This window comes from Anguilla anguilla, chromosome 2, assembly GCF_013347855.1.
Source record: "Anguilla anguilla isolate fAngAng1 chromosome 2, fAngAng1.pri, whole genome shotgun sequence".
Lineage (NCBI taxonomy): Eukaryota > Metazoa > Chordata > Actinopteri > Anguilliformes > Anguillidae > Anguilla > Anguilla anguilla.
The window spans coordinates 51,105,570-51,123,571 of NC_049202.1; the positions used below are offsets into that span (position 1 = coordinate 51,105,570).

Here is an 18,002-nt window from a genome sequence, read left to right on the forward strand (position 1 = left end):
AAATGCAGATGTTACGGATGTTTGCAATAAGGTCATTACTGTAATTGTTTATTTAGCTCTTGCCGGAGGTGGGTGGAATGTGGCTAGGTAAGGTGATTTTGGGGATGTGGATTGGTGCAAATGCAAGGTGTCATTTTAACAGATTCAAATTGTCTGAAAATTTTGCCACCAGAAGCCTGGGCAGCTCCGAGGCAACCAGGCACTGGCAATATCAGAGTCACTGATTGATTATGAAAAAGATATAAATTTGTTGTATAAATTATGGAGCAATATCAGTAGCAGTATCATTTAAATATCATTGCAAAATACATTTTTGTGATATATTTTTGTCAGCATCCATTTTTCAGAAAGGAAAGAAAATGCATTAAATGTTATATTCACATAACTTTAAAAAACCTATAAACCTGCTCTTTTAGCTTTCTTATGGAATAAATGCTGGATGTATGTAAACCAAAGATGGCACGATGGCCTCCAAGAGCAAGCTGCATCTCCCTGAAAGACTGGTTTTTGAGGCATGTCACTAATGAAACTTGCCTTGGCCCTTTCTCTTATCTTTAGTTATCCAGATGAAAATATCAAATGGTTCAGTAATGACATTTATGTGAACTGTAAAAAAAAAAGGGTTAAATCTGTCATTGTACGGCTGGATCCCCTTGCAAAATGTTCCATATCTCCATTTTTCCTAGCTCTTACCGTTTTGCAGAATTTCACCGGTGACCATAAGCAGAACGCATCACAGTTGTGATGCAGTGGAGACATGGGAGCATTCACCCTTTCAGATGTTGTCATGCGCAGCTTCAAGATAACTTCAGAACTGTCAGTCACGGGCTGTCAGTGGTGTGTTAATGCCCTTGAAACGCTGAGCTGATTTGAGCGGGCCTGTTTTTAATCTGTGCTGGTGCCTGCCTGAGCGTTTGCCGACTGCCTTTGCATTCACAAAACAGAGCCTCGTATACAGTGTATGTCTAAAGGTGTCAATCTTATTTAACTCAAGTCTCCTAAATGAATAGGATATGCATGAGTATTAATGGATTTTAAAGGGTCATGGGTGCAGAAATGGGTGTTGTCTTAATGTGATTGAGGCTGCATGTGCATATTGCCACCGGTGACCTGTCTTTGTTTAATACTGGTTAATATTGGTCCACTGAGCACAAAATTCAGTTCTCCTTTCAGATCAGTTTCAATCAGCATTTTTTTTCACACCAAGAATAACTCCTCAGTCAGTGAAAGTAGACCCTCACACCTTGCTATGACTATATGCCTCCCTCTGCAGTCTGTAACATGTAAAATCTACAGCTGGATTCTGTAATCAGGAGAATTTGGGAATATTGTGTACTTCATATGAAAACAAAACGAGCTAAGAAATTTTAGTTTCACGTTTGCCCCATGTCTCAGTTAGACAGATAAAATATTTTAATTATTTATTTCTCAAAATAATTATCTGTTCTAAATTTTGCACCTGCTACAAGATGAGGGGACAAGTTTTACTCCATGGCCTCCATGGATTAATGTTTAAAAAATGCGTGTGCACTTATTCACTCCATTATTCTCGCCTTTGGAAAGCCTGGTCTCATCTCTGCAGCATCCTCCCTTCGGTTTGAGAGAGCAGACGAACGTGCGCGTCATTCAGAACTGCCGGCATTGTGCAGCCTGCTGCCTCTTCTTCTCCCAGCAGCCCCCAGTTGAGCCGTGCGGTCGCCGTGCTGGTGCTCTTCCTGTGCAGCTGCTGCTCTGCAATGTGCTGAGAAATGCTGAAGGATAGTTCCAGTGTTAGCATTATCATCAGTGATTGCACTGAACGGAAACCCGGGTTTTCACCCCATATTAGTGATGTGGGGGTTGACTGAAAATGGATCAGGTGGGTGGGGTCAAAAAAAATGGCGTTATGATTAATTGCAGATCCGTGGCGAGTGGGTGAAAGAAATTAGTGCAATAAATTACTTTTTTTTTCTTTAGATCAAATTAAAGTATCTTATTAAATCTTTAAAGCTTTGTTGTCTGACATGCATTAGTAGGCAGTGTTGGGGAGTAGCGGAACTACTATTAGGTTAACTACATTTCCCAGTAGCGTTTGGTAGCTTAATTACTTTGAAAAACAATTAGCTTTCAAGTAGTCAGTTATTTTTTTAAGTAGCATGGTAGTCTGGACAAAGCTAAATTTCCCCTCAGGTTAAAGTGCAGGCAAGATCAGCTTTTTAGAGTTAATTTAAATAAAAAAATTAAATTTAGGCATCTTGACCATCTCAAGTTTGCATGTGGATGTTGTGCTCTCTGGCTACTGTATGTGAAAATGAGGTTCGGTAAAATCTGTGCGTGCAGATATTGTGGTGATTTCCTGTCAGATTCTTTCCTCAGAGTGAATCATTCTGAGACAAAACCATGTCATGGATGAGGAGTCTGGAGTATTACAGCTCTACCTTATATCATTCTTTCAGTGTATCTGTGAGATGCAGGTTACTTGGCTGCTAAGTTATTTACTAAAGCAAGGCACCTTTTGTTAGCATTTTAATGAACAAACTGTCATTTGGGGAGTGTGATTTGAAGTTCAGTTTAGGTAAAGGAAACAGACTATTTTAGGTTTTAGCTGATTGATTTATGTGTTTGTGGCTTTGAATTCATGAAATCATGAATGAGCAGGTGTCACAAATATGTCTGGTTAGCTAATATTAGGTTGTAAGAAAGTTCATGATGACTCATCCTGAACTTTTCTCCCCTGACTCAACTTGAGAAAACATGTAACTAAATTAATGATTAGCTTGTGAATTAATTTTTATGTTATATAAAGAGGGTCTGAGCATAAAAACAGAAGCATTAGTCAAAGTCTGGGATGGCCCCATAGATGAACAAATTAATGTTTTTTTAGTCTAGCTTCAATCTCATTAACTTGGCCTACTTTTTAAAACTATCTTTAGTTTAGTTAACTACTTGTCCATGTTTCCCAAAATTGTTGTAGGCTATGGTCTGATTTAATCAATAGTTTAATGAAACCGTAAATTTAGGCAAAAAATTTCAGGCAAATTTGTGGAACCTTTTTTGCAATAAATCTTTTTTTTTTTTTTTTTTTGAAACTAGCCTGATCTGTCTTTTTTTATTTTCTGTGGCATATAGGCTATTATTTAGGCCTATAGGCCACTATGAAATGATGGTTTTATGCTGGTGTGAATTTCCTAACTGGATCACGTCTTAAGGCCGGGTGGTTGGTGGTTGGGTGAATTGACGAGCTGATTCCCTGGCTCACAGTACTTTCATATTTTCTGAGACAGAAAAAGGTATTATAAAGCGGTATGAAAAATGTCGGAGACATGTTGGGTATGGTTTTAGATTGTTTTGTTTATTTTGTCCACTATACAAATGAAAGGGGTACTCTTTTGTGTATAGCTTTGATGCGTGTCCAAACCTTTGAGCAGCAGATCAATTAAAAGTATCCACACATTTGAAAATAATAATAAAAAAAAGAAAATCTCGGCTATTGCCATGGACACATTTCAGTAGGGCTTAAAATCTTTTTCTGGAAATGAAACGCTATTGATGTAGTTACAGTTTCAAATGTAACTGAGGGATATAAGGACCCTGTGACAGCTACATGGCGGTGCTGCATGCCACAGCCACACTGCAAACAACTCCCATCAACACCACCCTCCTCTCATTAAGCTGTGTGTTCTCCTTCACTCCACCACATGTTCTGAAAAGCCAGATACAGGTGAAACGAGGAGCACATGCAGCTCCAAAGTATTTCAGAGAGAGTGTATCTCTAGAAGTTGAGGAGCAGCGGTTAGGGGAGAAAGCTCCTTTTATGTTTGTTGCTTTGTATCTAATTGCTGCCTTTGATCTCCAGTCCATTTCAAATAATTTATTTCACGTGACGACGCATGTTTCTGCTGTTGCACAGTGGCATTTGCTTGCCGCGTAAACTTGCAGAAGCCACTTCAGTGCAGAAGAGGTGCTGGAGTCAAATCACTGTTTCCCAGTCCAGTTTCTCATAGGGTTACCGTGGTTTCTCCTTGAACTGAGATTAGGGAAGTACAGTGCAGACGTGCCACTGTCTACTCTTCCCCCGGACTGCTTCAGCCGTGTAAATCATTTCTGTCTCTTCATTTCCCCCCATCTTTCCTTAAGCTTTTTCTCCTTTCCCTCCTTCCATTTCTCTCTCTCTCTCCATTGCTCTGTACCTTTCCTCCCCTGAGGTTGGTGGCGTGACGAGGGGTCAGCTGGTCAGAAAAAGAGCGATGGCACGTTGGCTGGGCTGAAACCCGTTTGATTGGGCCATTATCAATAATTAAAATCTCAGTAATAAATGGCCGGGGTTTGACTCGGAGGCGGGCGATGGCAGCCCCTTGGTTGTTAATTAACTGGACCTGGAGTCCTGCGCACTTCACACGAGGAGCGGAGATTCATCACTTTTTCTGTCTGTGGCGGCAGTGAGATATGGCTAATTTGTACTTGTGAGAGTTCACCTCTGCTTACACTTTCTGTGATTGCTGCGCTTTTCCCGGACTGAACTTTTCCCCCTTGATTGCAGCTTATCTGCATGCCACGTACCTCGCAGCACATCAAGGGGACGGAACCTCCCTTAATATATTTATTTGATTTGGATCAAATGCCTTGTTAATGCAGTGTTAGGCAAAAAAAAGGTTTCAGGAATATTGAGCCTCATTCACAGAACTTTTCTTAAATTATTCTTACTTTTGTTCTTAAAAATGTTCCTACAAAGAAACGATACAAAAGTCACAATACATGTGAAAACACCTTTGTTTTTCTGCATGTCCCTGGTGTATGTGCTGATGAATGCTGGCTGTTTGTAAATTTTATGCACAATCCTGTCCATGTAATTTGCATAAGGAAACAGCCGTGGACAAATACAGATAATAAAAAAAACTGATGAAATGCCGAAATGTTCTTGGAAATGTTCTTATACACAGTTTACGATCAAAAGCGATCGTACGCGTTTCATAAATGAGACCCATTGTGCCCACCACATGCATCACCTCCAGGGATACAGGGCAAGTTCCGTGGTTTGCTGAAAAATGGAGGCTGGTGCTCTCTGTGCAGATTGCCATGTTAAAAATGTCCCCCCCCCGGAACGGTTATCTTCTTTCCTGCATTATTATTTATCTGCTCGGCAGGCCTGGAGAGCTCAATATGGCAGGAGATAGTGTAATCCCGGGATGGATTATGTGGCTGAATATGTTCATTACTGCATGCCTGTTTCACATGATTACGTGCCATTACTGCCAGGCACCCTGGGTCAGCCGTTTGTGAATGAAAAGAGCCTCTTTTAACTGAATACAAAATGAGCAAATATGCTTTTAAATGCCCATTTGTTATATTGACTGTCTGCAGTATGCGAGCAAGCTCCGAGAAACACTTAAATTCAGTGTTTAATTGTTTGGAAAGACATTTGATAACCTCGCTGTATTATAGGTTGCTAGACTGCATGTCATGCCTGAAGTTTCTTTTGTGGTATCTCTTAAAAGCCACCGCAGATTATTTTAAATCAAACACGCTGAGCGTATTTGAAAGTTCAGGTTTAATTCTTAGAATCCTTGATGCGTTTCTTCTTTTTTTGGCTCTCTTATGAATCACCTAGAGGAAGAATTCTCTTCCTGCTATTGTTTGGCTGTTAAGTATCAATTAGTTCCACTTAAGTAGAAATTCAGTGAGGTGTGTTTTTTTTTTTTTTGTTCACACATTATTATATTCCAGACTGGAGCTGGAAATGAGGCGATGAAAAGAGTACAATTGTAATTGAAATTGGAGAGGGATGTGCGCATTTGGGGTGAGTCATTGGCAGGGAGCAGATGTAGGAGCTGCTTCTTGCAGGCCGTGCTGCCAGTCCGTTAATATCTTCTGCCTGTGCTCTGAAACAAAGAAAGGGGAATGTGGGAACCCAGTCTATATATGGCGTACATATGTAGCGCCTTATGATATAATGTGATGACGCAAAACTGCTTCAAAGCGATGTGTGGAAAGTCATTTCATATCAAAATAGCGCAATGATTACCCATGTACTTGCGGTGGCCTTGGGTCCAGAATCTACCTCCTGCCATATGGCAGAACAAAATAAGGTATTTGAGTCATTTCCCTTTTCTCTACATTGTAGTCTGCACAATTATGAGACAATCTGTAATAGGACGGAATGATGATTTTAGGCAGTGGTCTGAATAACTAGCCAGATGAGTGTTTAGGTAGAATGTTTAGGTACCTGGCATGAAGCTACAGAAGGCTTCAGTGCCAAACAGTGTTATTTTGGATTTTTTATGAGTTGTCTTTTCTTTGTTGGGGGTTTTGTGTGGGGAAAAAAAGGACATGTGGGCATGGGTTTGTTTCTGTGCTGTTTCTGTCCATAAAATGGAGGGAGCACGCGTGCATACGTTTCAGTGAGTGTTTGAAATTCAAGGCCTTAAGCCGCTCTCTGCTGACCTCATTTTGATGGAGCAGTTTGCGGAATGAGGTTGGTACACACACTCGCTGCCATTTGAGAACAGCTTTCAAAACACATCCTGTTTGGATTTCTCATTCACTTTCCATTGACAACCATGGTTGACACCGTGACATCTTAGAGACAACTAAATTCTCTGCTTACACTGATATTTTCTTTTGCGTGATATTAGGCTATTTATGTCAAATGTGTTAAATTGAAACAGGCCCCCAAAACTATGGTTTTGCAAGCTATAGACAGCAAAACATTCAGCTGTGTACAGTGCGTTATTGCAATGGCAAACTCATCTACACAAACAAATGACAACAGTACTCCATGAACACTCACCACACATCAGCTCAGATGGGGAGGAAAGGGAAACATTTTCTGTTTACATTGGGGTGATTTAGAAGATTCTGCAGCAGCATTGCCTTGTAAGGAATTAACTGCTTTTATCTCCACAGTATATTTAACAAAATGATTGTGACAAACCGCTTGCTAGTTAAGAGTTTGACCACTGAACCATACCAAAGGTCCAATCCCAAGGCAAGTTATGGATTTTGAGGGAAAAAAAATCGATTGGAGGCATTAGGTGAGAAAAACAGAATTGCTAGAGAGACAAGAAACCCAGAGGTATATTTGAAGTAAAAAAACAAGATAATTAAATTATTATTTTATATTACCAAGGAGTGTTATAAAGCATTTATCTAACATCAGGGGTGTAGTGGAGGGTATACACAGTTCCTTTACCAGGGTGATTGCATATACTGACATCTAATGATGAGTTTAGGCATATAACCCTGGTATATTCAATTATTTTACAGTACCCCTAGTGGGGTACATATCGCAAGAATATTTTGTAGCGCAGTTGAAACTGGCTAATGTAATCGCTCTTCATTTAGGGTGATCCTTTGACCACTCTCCACATGTTGGGATTTTGGTTCATGCATGGTAGCAGTTTATGATTGCACCACTTCCTGGATGTTATGCATATGAAAGTGAATTGATGATGTAGGACATGGCTGTGTCCAATCATATTTTATAACTAGTTTGTGATCTTTGCCAGCCAATTAATGTTAGCTCCCATGGCTTATTGACATATAAACTTATATATTAGATTAGCATTGGAGTCTGCTTAAATATAAAACTGAATATGAAGAATATGATAACCTGCAACCTAAGGCAGCACTCAGTTTCTTCCTGTTTAAGCTTGGTAGGAGTCATCAGGTTTGATGAGAACAAGATCGTGCCAGTGACTTCATATTTTCGTGTATTTCATCTAGTGTGGGAGGATTACAGAGAAATATTGTCAGAATAAATTGAATGACACATTTTCCTAGCTTCCAGGTCGCCGTTTTAGTCTTCATGAAATAAAAGAGTGGCTGTGCTGTTCAGTCTAAGGACAAGTGAGGTACTGGGAATGATAGAAAATAAAATGAAGGTTAAGGCTTTTATTTTCCTCAGTGTGATGAAGAGGAATTCCCTGTTCTGGGGAGAGTGGTACAGTCGTATCAGCAGGGGGCTGTCGTGGGTGAGGCCCTGGCGGTAACAAGCTGCGGTGTCAGCTTCTAGACCTCACGACTCTGACTGATGTGCTGCCCTTCAGGCCTCTCCACATTCCTCTGCTGAACAAGGGCCAAACTTTCCAGCACTAGTTAGTGGAAGAGTTTCTTTAATCATGCAACCTGCCAGGCAGTCTAGAGTTAGCATGGGCTGCAGACATCGACTGCTGCCGCAGTAGTTCTTTTCTGACTGAATACGTGTGTGTGTGTGTGCATGTGTGCGTGCGTGCGTGCGTGCGTGCGTGCCTGCCTGCGTTTGTGGGTCCGTGTGTGTGTGTGCCTGCATGCGTGTGTACGTGCATGTGTGCACATTCCTAAACACTGTCCTGCTAAAGCATAAAAGCCGTGTGTGTGCATGTGCATGCATATTTCTTATGTGTGTATGAGGCAGCAGCTCTCCGTCCTCATGGTGACTGTTTATATTTGGCCAGTCACAGGGGAATGATGGAATTAGCGGTGCTTATTAGGACATCTGCAGTCTTTAGAAAAATCCTCTGGATATCACTTTAATGTGTTTGCTTTATTCCAAGCATGTTTGCTGTCAGGTCCCTTATCACGGTGTGAGGAAACTTGGTCGGTGCGTCGGTATGCGACACATGCTGTATCATATGAAGTGTAGCTACTGTAACTGTAAATACAAACTGCAGTACACAAATGACAGCCACGGCACGGAAGTATCCAAGTATGTTTTTAAACAGAGACCCAGGAAGAGCAGAAACTGCCACTTCAGAGGAGGAAACGGGCCATTCGACCTGAGTGTATTTACAGTAAATATCATAGCCTGCATGGATGTGCTGGAGTCCAGTGATATAAAAGAAGATTAAATCCCTGCAAGTAGATTTAATTTGAGGAAAAATTTCAACCGGATATAGATTTCTTCAGCACTATGTATTATGTTTTGCTGATGGAAGCCTGGATTTTAAGACTTGGAATGAACTTAAATGAAATTCTTGGTTCTGTTTTCCATTTTGCACCACTTTAATTGTTGGCTCTGTAATGGTCCATGAAATTCAGCATTGTGCTGACCTGGCCTGGCCTGTGCATTGTTCTCTTCTGAATACCTATGGTGGGGAGGAATCTCATTTACCACAGTGTCAGGCTGCATGCTTTTATAATAGGCAGTTGATAAGATCATAATATCATAGAGCCTCCTGCCAACAGAGATAGGGGCCCATCTCTCAAAAAAGAAAAAAAAAAAAAAAACCTGAAATAGGAAATGTCTAAATTACACTTGCTAATGTGATGCAATGAGCCAGTTTTTTTTTTCTCATTTAAAAAAAAAAAGAAGAAAATTCTGTATCAGGTGCTGAACATATTTAAATTGATATGGAGTGAAAAGGCTTTGCTTATCAACTTTAAAAGAAATGTTGAGTGAAGTCCCATGGAAAGCTGTGAGCTGTGTTCTGTAGCCAGGAGGGGTAATTTGCAGACGAGTTTTCCACAGACAGCAAGCTTCTTTGTTCAGTTTTCATGCAAAGCCCCCTGCCCTCTTATTGTAACAGATGGTGCCATCAATACTTTATGTCTGTGAAGCCGCCCTGCAACTTCGCTCTGGCAAATAAGCACCCAGGCATGAATTCAGACTGGTCACATCAAAACCTATAAAATAAAACTAATTATATATGTACCGAGCAAGTAGGGTTTGCTTCTGCAAGTTGTTGTTTTTCTAGATGCAAGGCATTGATGAACTTGTTTAAAGCTCATATTTGAAAAGGAACATGAAGGTTGAACTAGAGAGTTTTGGTTTGTTCAGGCTGCAATGGGCAATAATATCAATGAAATAAAGCTAATAACACAAGTAATGATGTGTATAATTTGTGTTGCTTAAATTTGTATTTTGAGCAACTGAATTTTATAACGGATGATTTCCTGTAGCCCTTTATGCATTAAATCACCCTTTCTTTCCAAAGGTATTTGCTTCAAAAGTATCTGTCACCACCGGAACTATTTAACCAGAATGGATTTGGTAATACGGTCACTAATGGAGAACTTTTCAAAAACATTTCTTGATCTCCAGAAGCATCTGCAGTACATTCAAAGCCTGGCTCTAAACTTTAGAACAGACTACAATAGTATTTTCTGCAAAATTGTATGTTTACATACAATTATATTAGTGTCCAGTTCCCATCTACAATAAAATGCACATTTCACTGTTTGTATTTATTAACTTTGTCCATTTTTATGAATATACGTTGTGATTCAGCTAAAATGTGATTATGGTTGGCACACTGCATAAAAAACGAGGGCCATAATGAAATAGTTTTCCCTGTTTTCCTCAGACCGTGGGATAGCTTCTTTCCCTCCAGATGTTATTTTATTGCATACCTAATCTTAATTAGATCCTTGTGATAATTATACCATTACCTCCTATATTTTAAGAGGCATTCAGCCATGCTGGGATACCAATTATTTGTTTTGAGCAAGACAAATAAAAAGTGTACAACATCAGTTTATTCTGCTCTATCCACGATCAATGTTTCCCAAAGCTTCTCTCTATATTCTCTCTGTTTGCTCATCCTACTCTTTGCCTATGTGGTTTGGGGAAAAGAAAGCTTAATTTAAAGCTATTACAGTAATTGAATTGCCCAATTTATACATTTGTTGTTGGTCACCTCAGAATTGATTGACCACTGAGCATTTAATGACCACAGTGCTCTGCATGCCTTTGTCTTTGAGATTTTGGCACGGCTATTGATGGAGTTTTGAAGGTCATTAGTTTCACTTTGAAAGTTCTGCTAATTACAGTGTGCCAATGGGGACCCCAGTCTTTGTAAATCTGCTTTACAAACATCGTGACACTTTTTTTTAAAATCGGAGAACGATACCACAATGGTCGCTTTAAAGCAGGGAAAAAATACATTGCACTCTACAAACGCTGAGGTCTTTTTTCAAGATTACAATGGGAATTTGGGAATTACAAGTTGTGCCGGTCACATACATACATATATATATATATATATATATATATATATTTATATATATACACTCACCGGCCACTTCATTAGGTACACCTGTTCAACTGCAAACTGCACCCGTTAATGCAAATATCTAATCAGCCAATCACTTGGCAGCAACTCAATGCATTTAGGCATGTAGACATGGTCAAGACAATCTGCTGAAGTTCAAACCAAGCATCAGAATGGGAAAGAAAGGTGATTTAAGTGACTTTGAACATGGCATGGTTGTTGGTGCCAGACGGGCTGGTTTGAGTATTTCAGAAACTGCTGGCCTACTGGGATTTTCACGCACAACCATCTCTAGGGTTTACAGAGAATGGTCCGAAAAAGAGAAAATATCCAGTGAGCAGCAGTTCTCTGGGCAAAAATGCCTTGTTGATGGTAGAGGTCAGAGGAGAATGGCCAGACTGGTTCGAGCTGATAGAAAGGCAACAGTAACTCAAATAACCACTCGTTATAACCGAGGTATGCAGAAGAGCATCTCTGAACGCACACCACGTCAAATCTTGAAGCAGATGGGCTACAGCAGTAGAACACCAACCCGGGTGCCACTCCTATCACCTAATGAAGTGGCCAGTGAGTGTATATATGTGTGCATATATAGTACATGTTTTTTGTGCCAGCATAAATCAGTAGAGTAGAGAATAGTTGGGATTGCTCTTAGGCATACAGTATAAGATGGCTCAAAGCAGCGCTGGAGTGGGGCATAGTGCATGTGGAAAATGTATTCCAAAAAAACGTACTCACATTTCCTACTCTATTTCTGCCTACGTCACTGTAGCTTGCTCAACATTAGTAAATAAAACAGAAATTGCGCCTGGTTTTTTTAAATTAGCATATGTGGCAAAAAATAGTTTTCATCAGAACAGCCAAACATTATTTGTAGCTTATTTCATTCCACTTCTGTTACAACTTACAAGAGTCATAATAAAATTATGATTGTGAGTTGGAATATTATAGCAAAAATAGTCTATTTTCAGACCGCAATGTGAATTTATGAATGTACCATGAAATAATCACATTTTAAATTATTTTTGAAAATTTTTTATTTAAATGTTAAACACTAACTTTAAAAAATGAGCTTTAAAACTTTCTATTTTCAAAGGCTCCAATTCTGTCACTGCATCACTTACATAAATTATTATCACTTTGGTCTTTAAAAATATATGTGTCTATTTCATTTTTTATTTGTTGACTTTATAATTTATCTCCCTTTTCATGCACTATTGGCTCTGGAAGTAAAGAGATTTTGTCTTTTGCAGGTGAACATTACCAGCCTACTGTTTTCAGTGTTCCCCGTGAGACACATTAGCAAGTTAACTAGCAACGTTAACAAAATCATTCAGTCAGTTTCGAGGCATGTATAACATTCTGCTGAGTAAAAACTACTAGTTTTTTAGAAGTGCTGTCATGGAATATATATGTGTTGTTGGTTACAGTTGCACAGTAGGCCTACATATACCTCTTCGGTCCAGCTCTATCGTTCATGTCCTATGAGTGCTAGGTTCTGTTTTAAAACTGTCACTTACGTGTTTGTAAACTCAATGGATTATGGTAATGTTTGTGATGTAGTATTTCCATGCAAACTGTGTTGAGTAGCTGCCTGACCTTGGAGAAAAACACTTTTAGCCACCAACAATTAAAATAATCAAACCAACGTCAATTGATTAATTTTTTAAACACTGAATAAACGCCAACATTTTAGTTAATCGCTCTGCACTAGCTACCACTGACCATCAAACTCTGCTATGTCTGCACAGACTTTGCTGCCAACAATGTTTGTATGTTGTGCATAGCAGGTTAGTCTATGTGGTGAACTCTGTATGTTGGACTTGAAAGCAAATCAAAGGCACGGTATTCAGCATTTGTTCATGAAAGAACAAGTGCAACCATGTCTCCATTTCAAATGGTCTCATGTTCTGTCTTTGATACGGGTATAAGCTACCTCCAGCAGAGGTTTCGTACTTTGTTGTTCATGAAAGAGGCAGACTTACGGTCCTCATATTTCAGTGAGCTGGGAATGGGGCGAGCTTTTCTTCTGAAAGGCTATCCACTTAATGGGCTCTCCTCTGCTACACTCTCTTAGACAGCCAGCTGTACTGGGTAGATAGGAGCGTTAGCTCCTCACTCCACTCATGGACTGCAGCGAGGCTGAGCCTGTTGATGCCATCAGTCTTTTTTCTGTGTAAGTAGCGGAGGAAACAGACGGTCTCTGATTGTTCCTGAGTGGCACTCATTAGACCCTTGTCACCAGCTGCAGTGCTAGCCCATATGATATATATCTCTTTTAGCCCTCAGCACTTCAGAGTAATGGTCCAGATGAACGCTGTTTTTTGCCCGAGTATAACAATCTCTATCGGACATACAGGGATAAAGACGGGCAGTGTGTCTAAAACGAGTAAGGCCCATACTGAGCTATTTCAATTCTTAAGCCTAAATAGTGGAAATGACCATTTTTAAAAAATCAAACAAAAAAAAAAAACTGTACTTTAGGCATGATTCAATGGAACCACCAAAATAACCAAAGTGACACAATCAAGGTCAAGCAGCAGACTTAATTGCTCAGAAATTCAGAAACGTTTATTTCCGTTTTGACGGGTTTGAAGTATACATCTAATAAGGCTCCAGATGTTCACGATCATTAAATGTCTCATTGAACTCTTGGTTAGATCTGGTTAAGATTTCCCTTTTTCATTACTTATTATTGTTCAGTAAGCCTGCAGCATATTTATTTTCTGCCTGTGGAAAGGTTTGGGCCATAGAAAGAAAATATTTTCTCTCTTTGCACTTGGATGAAAAGGTTACAGTTCATTTTGAAGGGTTTCATTGTACTAAGTTTCCAATTTTTTCTCTTCTTCTTTCTTACCTGTTCAGTTTCTCTGTCACATCCGTTATAAGTGCCAAATTGAACATTGCACAGTTTGATAATGTGACAGTACCTTTATTTTTTGACATTGGGAAAGCTTTGATTTGTAACAGTGACAAATTCTTAGCCACATGATTTGCAGAAAAAAGATGATATTTCCCAACCTTTTGCAAAAATGATTAAATCGTGTGAAAACACACAAACAAACAAACAAACAAACAAAAAATAAACAAAATAAATAAATAAATGAGCAGTGGAAATCTTCCAATGCATGTGGTGATGCTTTCAGTATCAGCTGACATTAATGCCTCTGTGCATTGTTTTGCAGTGGAACATTTGCTATTTATTTTACTGCTTTGTGGACTTAATATTGCACTCATAATATTTACTATATTACTCATAATTGTTGTATTCTTTATTATTGAACTCATAATGTACTCGCCTTCTCTTAGCTACGGTCTCAAAGCTCGGAAGCTGGTCTCAAGTGCTTTCTCAGGCACTGTTGCACCCACCCCCCCCCCCACCCCCCCACCCCCCCACTCCCTAAGTGTTTGTGCCTGTTTTCCAGTTTTTTCTCTCAAACAGATTAAATCATCTTGGTCCTAGCAAGGTGATATTGGTAGTGAGGTGATGCTTAAGTTGACATGATCTGAGAGTTTCTCCCTACATGTAAGGCATAGTGGACTTGGACAAGATGGATACGTGGTGTGTTTTAACCTGAAGGACTGCAGAAGTGACTGTCATTGTAGAGCCCATGACTCATCAGCCTAGCTTTGCTGTCCTCCAGTATGTGTTCATTTCTGTGGGAGGGTGATGATGGTGATGGTCATGGGTCATGGCTGATGGGTAGGCTGGGTTCTTTAATTTGTGGAATTAGGTCATTGTCTTCTTTGGAGGCAGGTTAACTTTTTCCACAATGTGGCTGTAACTTAGATAGCTAATGTTTCAGTCAGCAGTTTTCCATACTGTTAGAAAATTTTGTTCTGTGACATGATCAAGAAAATCTTTTTTTTTTTTAAATTACATCAAGATTTTAATTACATCAATATGTTATTAATGATAATTCTGGGTTTTGTAAATGGGATTAATACATTTTACATTTCTAAATTAATGTTGATTTTTTCATCTTTATTAATAGAAATGCTGTTATGCAGGGATGATGTTTTGAGGGGTAACTAACTTTAAAGTTTTGCTACTGTTTACCCTGCACACATTGAATTCGTAATTATGACAAGAGGAGACACAATCTGATCAAACCCCATTATTCTGGCACAAATGTCCTTTTAAGGGATGATCAGTGTGAGCACAAGAAGCAAGGATAATCAGAGCCTGCTTTCCAGTGTGTCTGATGTCATTTCTGAAGCCATCTGTTGTTATTGCTGCTGTATTCTCCGATGATTAGCCTATTATTATTTTGCATTATTTGGAAATATATTTCTTGACCTTATTCTAGATTTCCCATCCGTTTGAACAAAGTCTGTACTAGTGAAGTCTTTGTACACCATTCAAACAAACGCAGCTGGCTGTGCTGTGTTATTTGTGTCAATTCCTGTCATGCTAAAAATGGCTGTTTTTATTACCAGTTGTTCCGTTGTATTTGCAGATACCCGTCTTGCCAAAGTATTTGCTCATGGCACTTAACATCTGAAGTGGCAGTGTTTTTTTAAAAAAAATTGAATGTTACTGTGCTGTTTGCCAAGTAACTTCAAAAAAGATACCACATTAGCTTTCTTGGATATTTTCATCTTCAAAAAAACATCTATTTCTTCAATGTGACTTGGTTTAGCCCACGTCATAATGCAGCCTGGAGGCTTAGATGTATCTAGATGTATCGCCTTGCTATTAATATACGCTTCTTTGCTTAGACATTCTATTTGACCAGCTAGCTTTATTTTATCCTGACACTGGGCTGGCCCGTGGTGCATGTGAAGCCCGTCTAGTCGGGCTCCTCCTGAGATTTATTCCTCCCAGGGAGCTTTTCGCACCGCTGTTTGAGTCTTTTATTTTCTACCCACTGGGGAGATATTATCACCCGCTAGTTTTTTGGGCTTCAGGTCTTTGGTCTTTCCCAATTTTCCTGTCTCTTGTTTTCCTGTAAGCGTCTTTGTGACAGTGTCTTTGTAATAAAGCAGAAAATAAATTCCTCTCAATCTACCTGTGCAATGGTGAGAAATCTGTCCAAATGCAAATGCTAATACACAATGCACAGATGTGTGTGGACCTGCCTCTGATCCCACAATGCTGGCAGAGGCGTGTACGTCTCCCACTGCAGGTCAGATAGCTAACTTGGCGTTTTTAGCGCTCACTACGAGACTAGCTTAGATTTCTGTATAGCTATTTTCCAAAGAATTAATTTGAGCTAGTCATTGGCATATGGCTAGCTGCCGGTCATATACGATTTGTGTGTTGGCTACCCCTTCACTACAGTAGATTGCCGCTTTCAATCGTGCGGCCAGCATAATTAATAAAGATAAAGATATACTTTTATTGAACCCCGTGGGGTAATTTGTCCTATTCATTTGACCCATCCTAGTTACTTAGGAGCAGTGGGCAGCCACAGTGCAGTGCCCGGGGACCAACTCCGGTTCTGATCCAGTCCCTTGGTCAAGGGCAACTGCAGGAACGCCCCTAACATGCATGTCTTTGAGTGTGGGAGGAAACCGGAGTGCCCGGAGTAAACCCACGCGAACACAGGGAGAACATGCAAACTCCAAATGCAACACTAATGATGCTCAGAGTCTGGCTCAGAGCAGGATCCAGTAGTCTGTACAGATTTTACTTTCTAAAGAAACAAACATGCAATTTCAATTTCAAAGCCCTGCTATAATATGGATTTGAAATGTGGCATAAGTAAGGAGCTAGCTAAATGTCATTCATGACCAAAACACCTCAAACAAATACAAGATGGGAAATGGAGATCTGTGTGACAGTGTAGGAAATGTTGGACCCACATTTAGAAGACCAGCTTGAAGCATTACATGCAGTCATGGAACCTTTTAGGCAAAAAGAGGAGGTAGACACTGGACCATCAGCAGCCTGCCGGTGTGGAACTGAACTCAATGGAATACGCTTGGGAAGAAGCTGAGATAGCCACCCTGGTATGCACATACATAACCTTTGGTTTGAGAACTTAAATGGATGTTTTCTGCTTTAATCTCTTCAAACTGTCTGATTTGGAATGATGAGACAGTTTGATGATTCTTTGAATCACTTCACAAGAAGTGCCTTGGCATTTCTTTTGAAATTAATTTATACTTGCTAAAATTTCATTTAGAAAAATCCTGTTTTCAAGAAGCAGCAAGTCCATACCCTTTAACAAAAACAAATGGAAGAAAAAAAGGAGCTGTTTGCGTAAGGTGTGGTAATTGCTTTGAAATTACTGTGTTATAAAAGAGTGGTCTTGCTAGTTTATAGTCTGGCAGCGGTAGGCTATGAGAAATGTGTGATGAAGCAGTGTGTTGTCAAATTGCTTCAGAAGTGGGTTTCATGACAGCTGAAATTGCATTCCTCCAGTAATTCTGGGCTACTGATTTGTAAAGTGTGTTGCCTCTGTCAGTGGCCTGACCCTGTTGATTTTTTTTACTTTGACAGAATAATGGCCTCAATTTAAATTGGACTTGATTTAAGGTTGGCTGAATGGTCCAGGATGCCTGGTAAATAAAAATGAAAGAATTAGCTCTTCTGTTTTGGAGCTCTGCAAGATGTTTGTGGTATGGTCACATTTGGTGCTTGTCTTCAGCATCAGTGGGCAAAAAAACAAATGCTAGATGATTGTGTGATGTCATAACGCCATTCCAAAGGTCTGTATTGTGTTAAAACCTTTCAATGCTGTCTATTGGCATATCTGAAGGTGGATTTAAGAAATTTTGTCAGTTTAGTTATTTTATTTTTCATGTTGTTACGAGGGAAGCGATTGTGGAAAAAGGTGAAACCAAAGCGATTGCTTTCCTTCATATTTGCCGTGACTCATGCAGTCTGTGCTCAGTATACGATTTCACGTCTGCGTGTAAACTTGGCTGCACCCTGTGATTTATCGTTATCGGAGAAGGAGTAGTCCCTGATGTTATAACATGCTGCCTTTGTGCGAAGAAGGCCCTGTGGAAGCCACAGCGTTTGATTTGAAATTGATTGCGAAGCTTCAATTAGCGTGGCTACCTTTCTCCTCCGTTTTCGTAATTCACCCTCGGTGTGCGCATCCG

At 39.7% G+C, this 18,002-nt stretch overlaps 1 protein-coding gene across 2 annotated transcripts in view; it reads left to right on the forward strand.

The window, feature by feature from the left end:
• Window positions 1-18,002, forward strand: part of snx29 (sorting nexin 29) — a 136,584-nt gene that overhangs the window by 43,840 nt on the left and 74,742 nt on the right. The window lies entirely within an intron of this gene.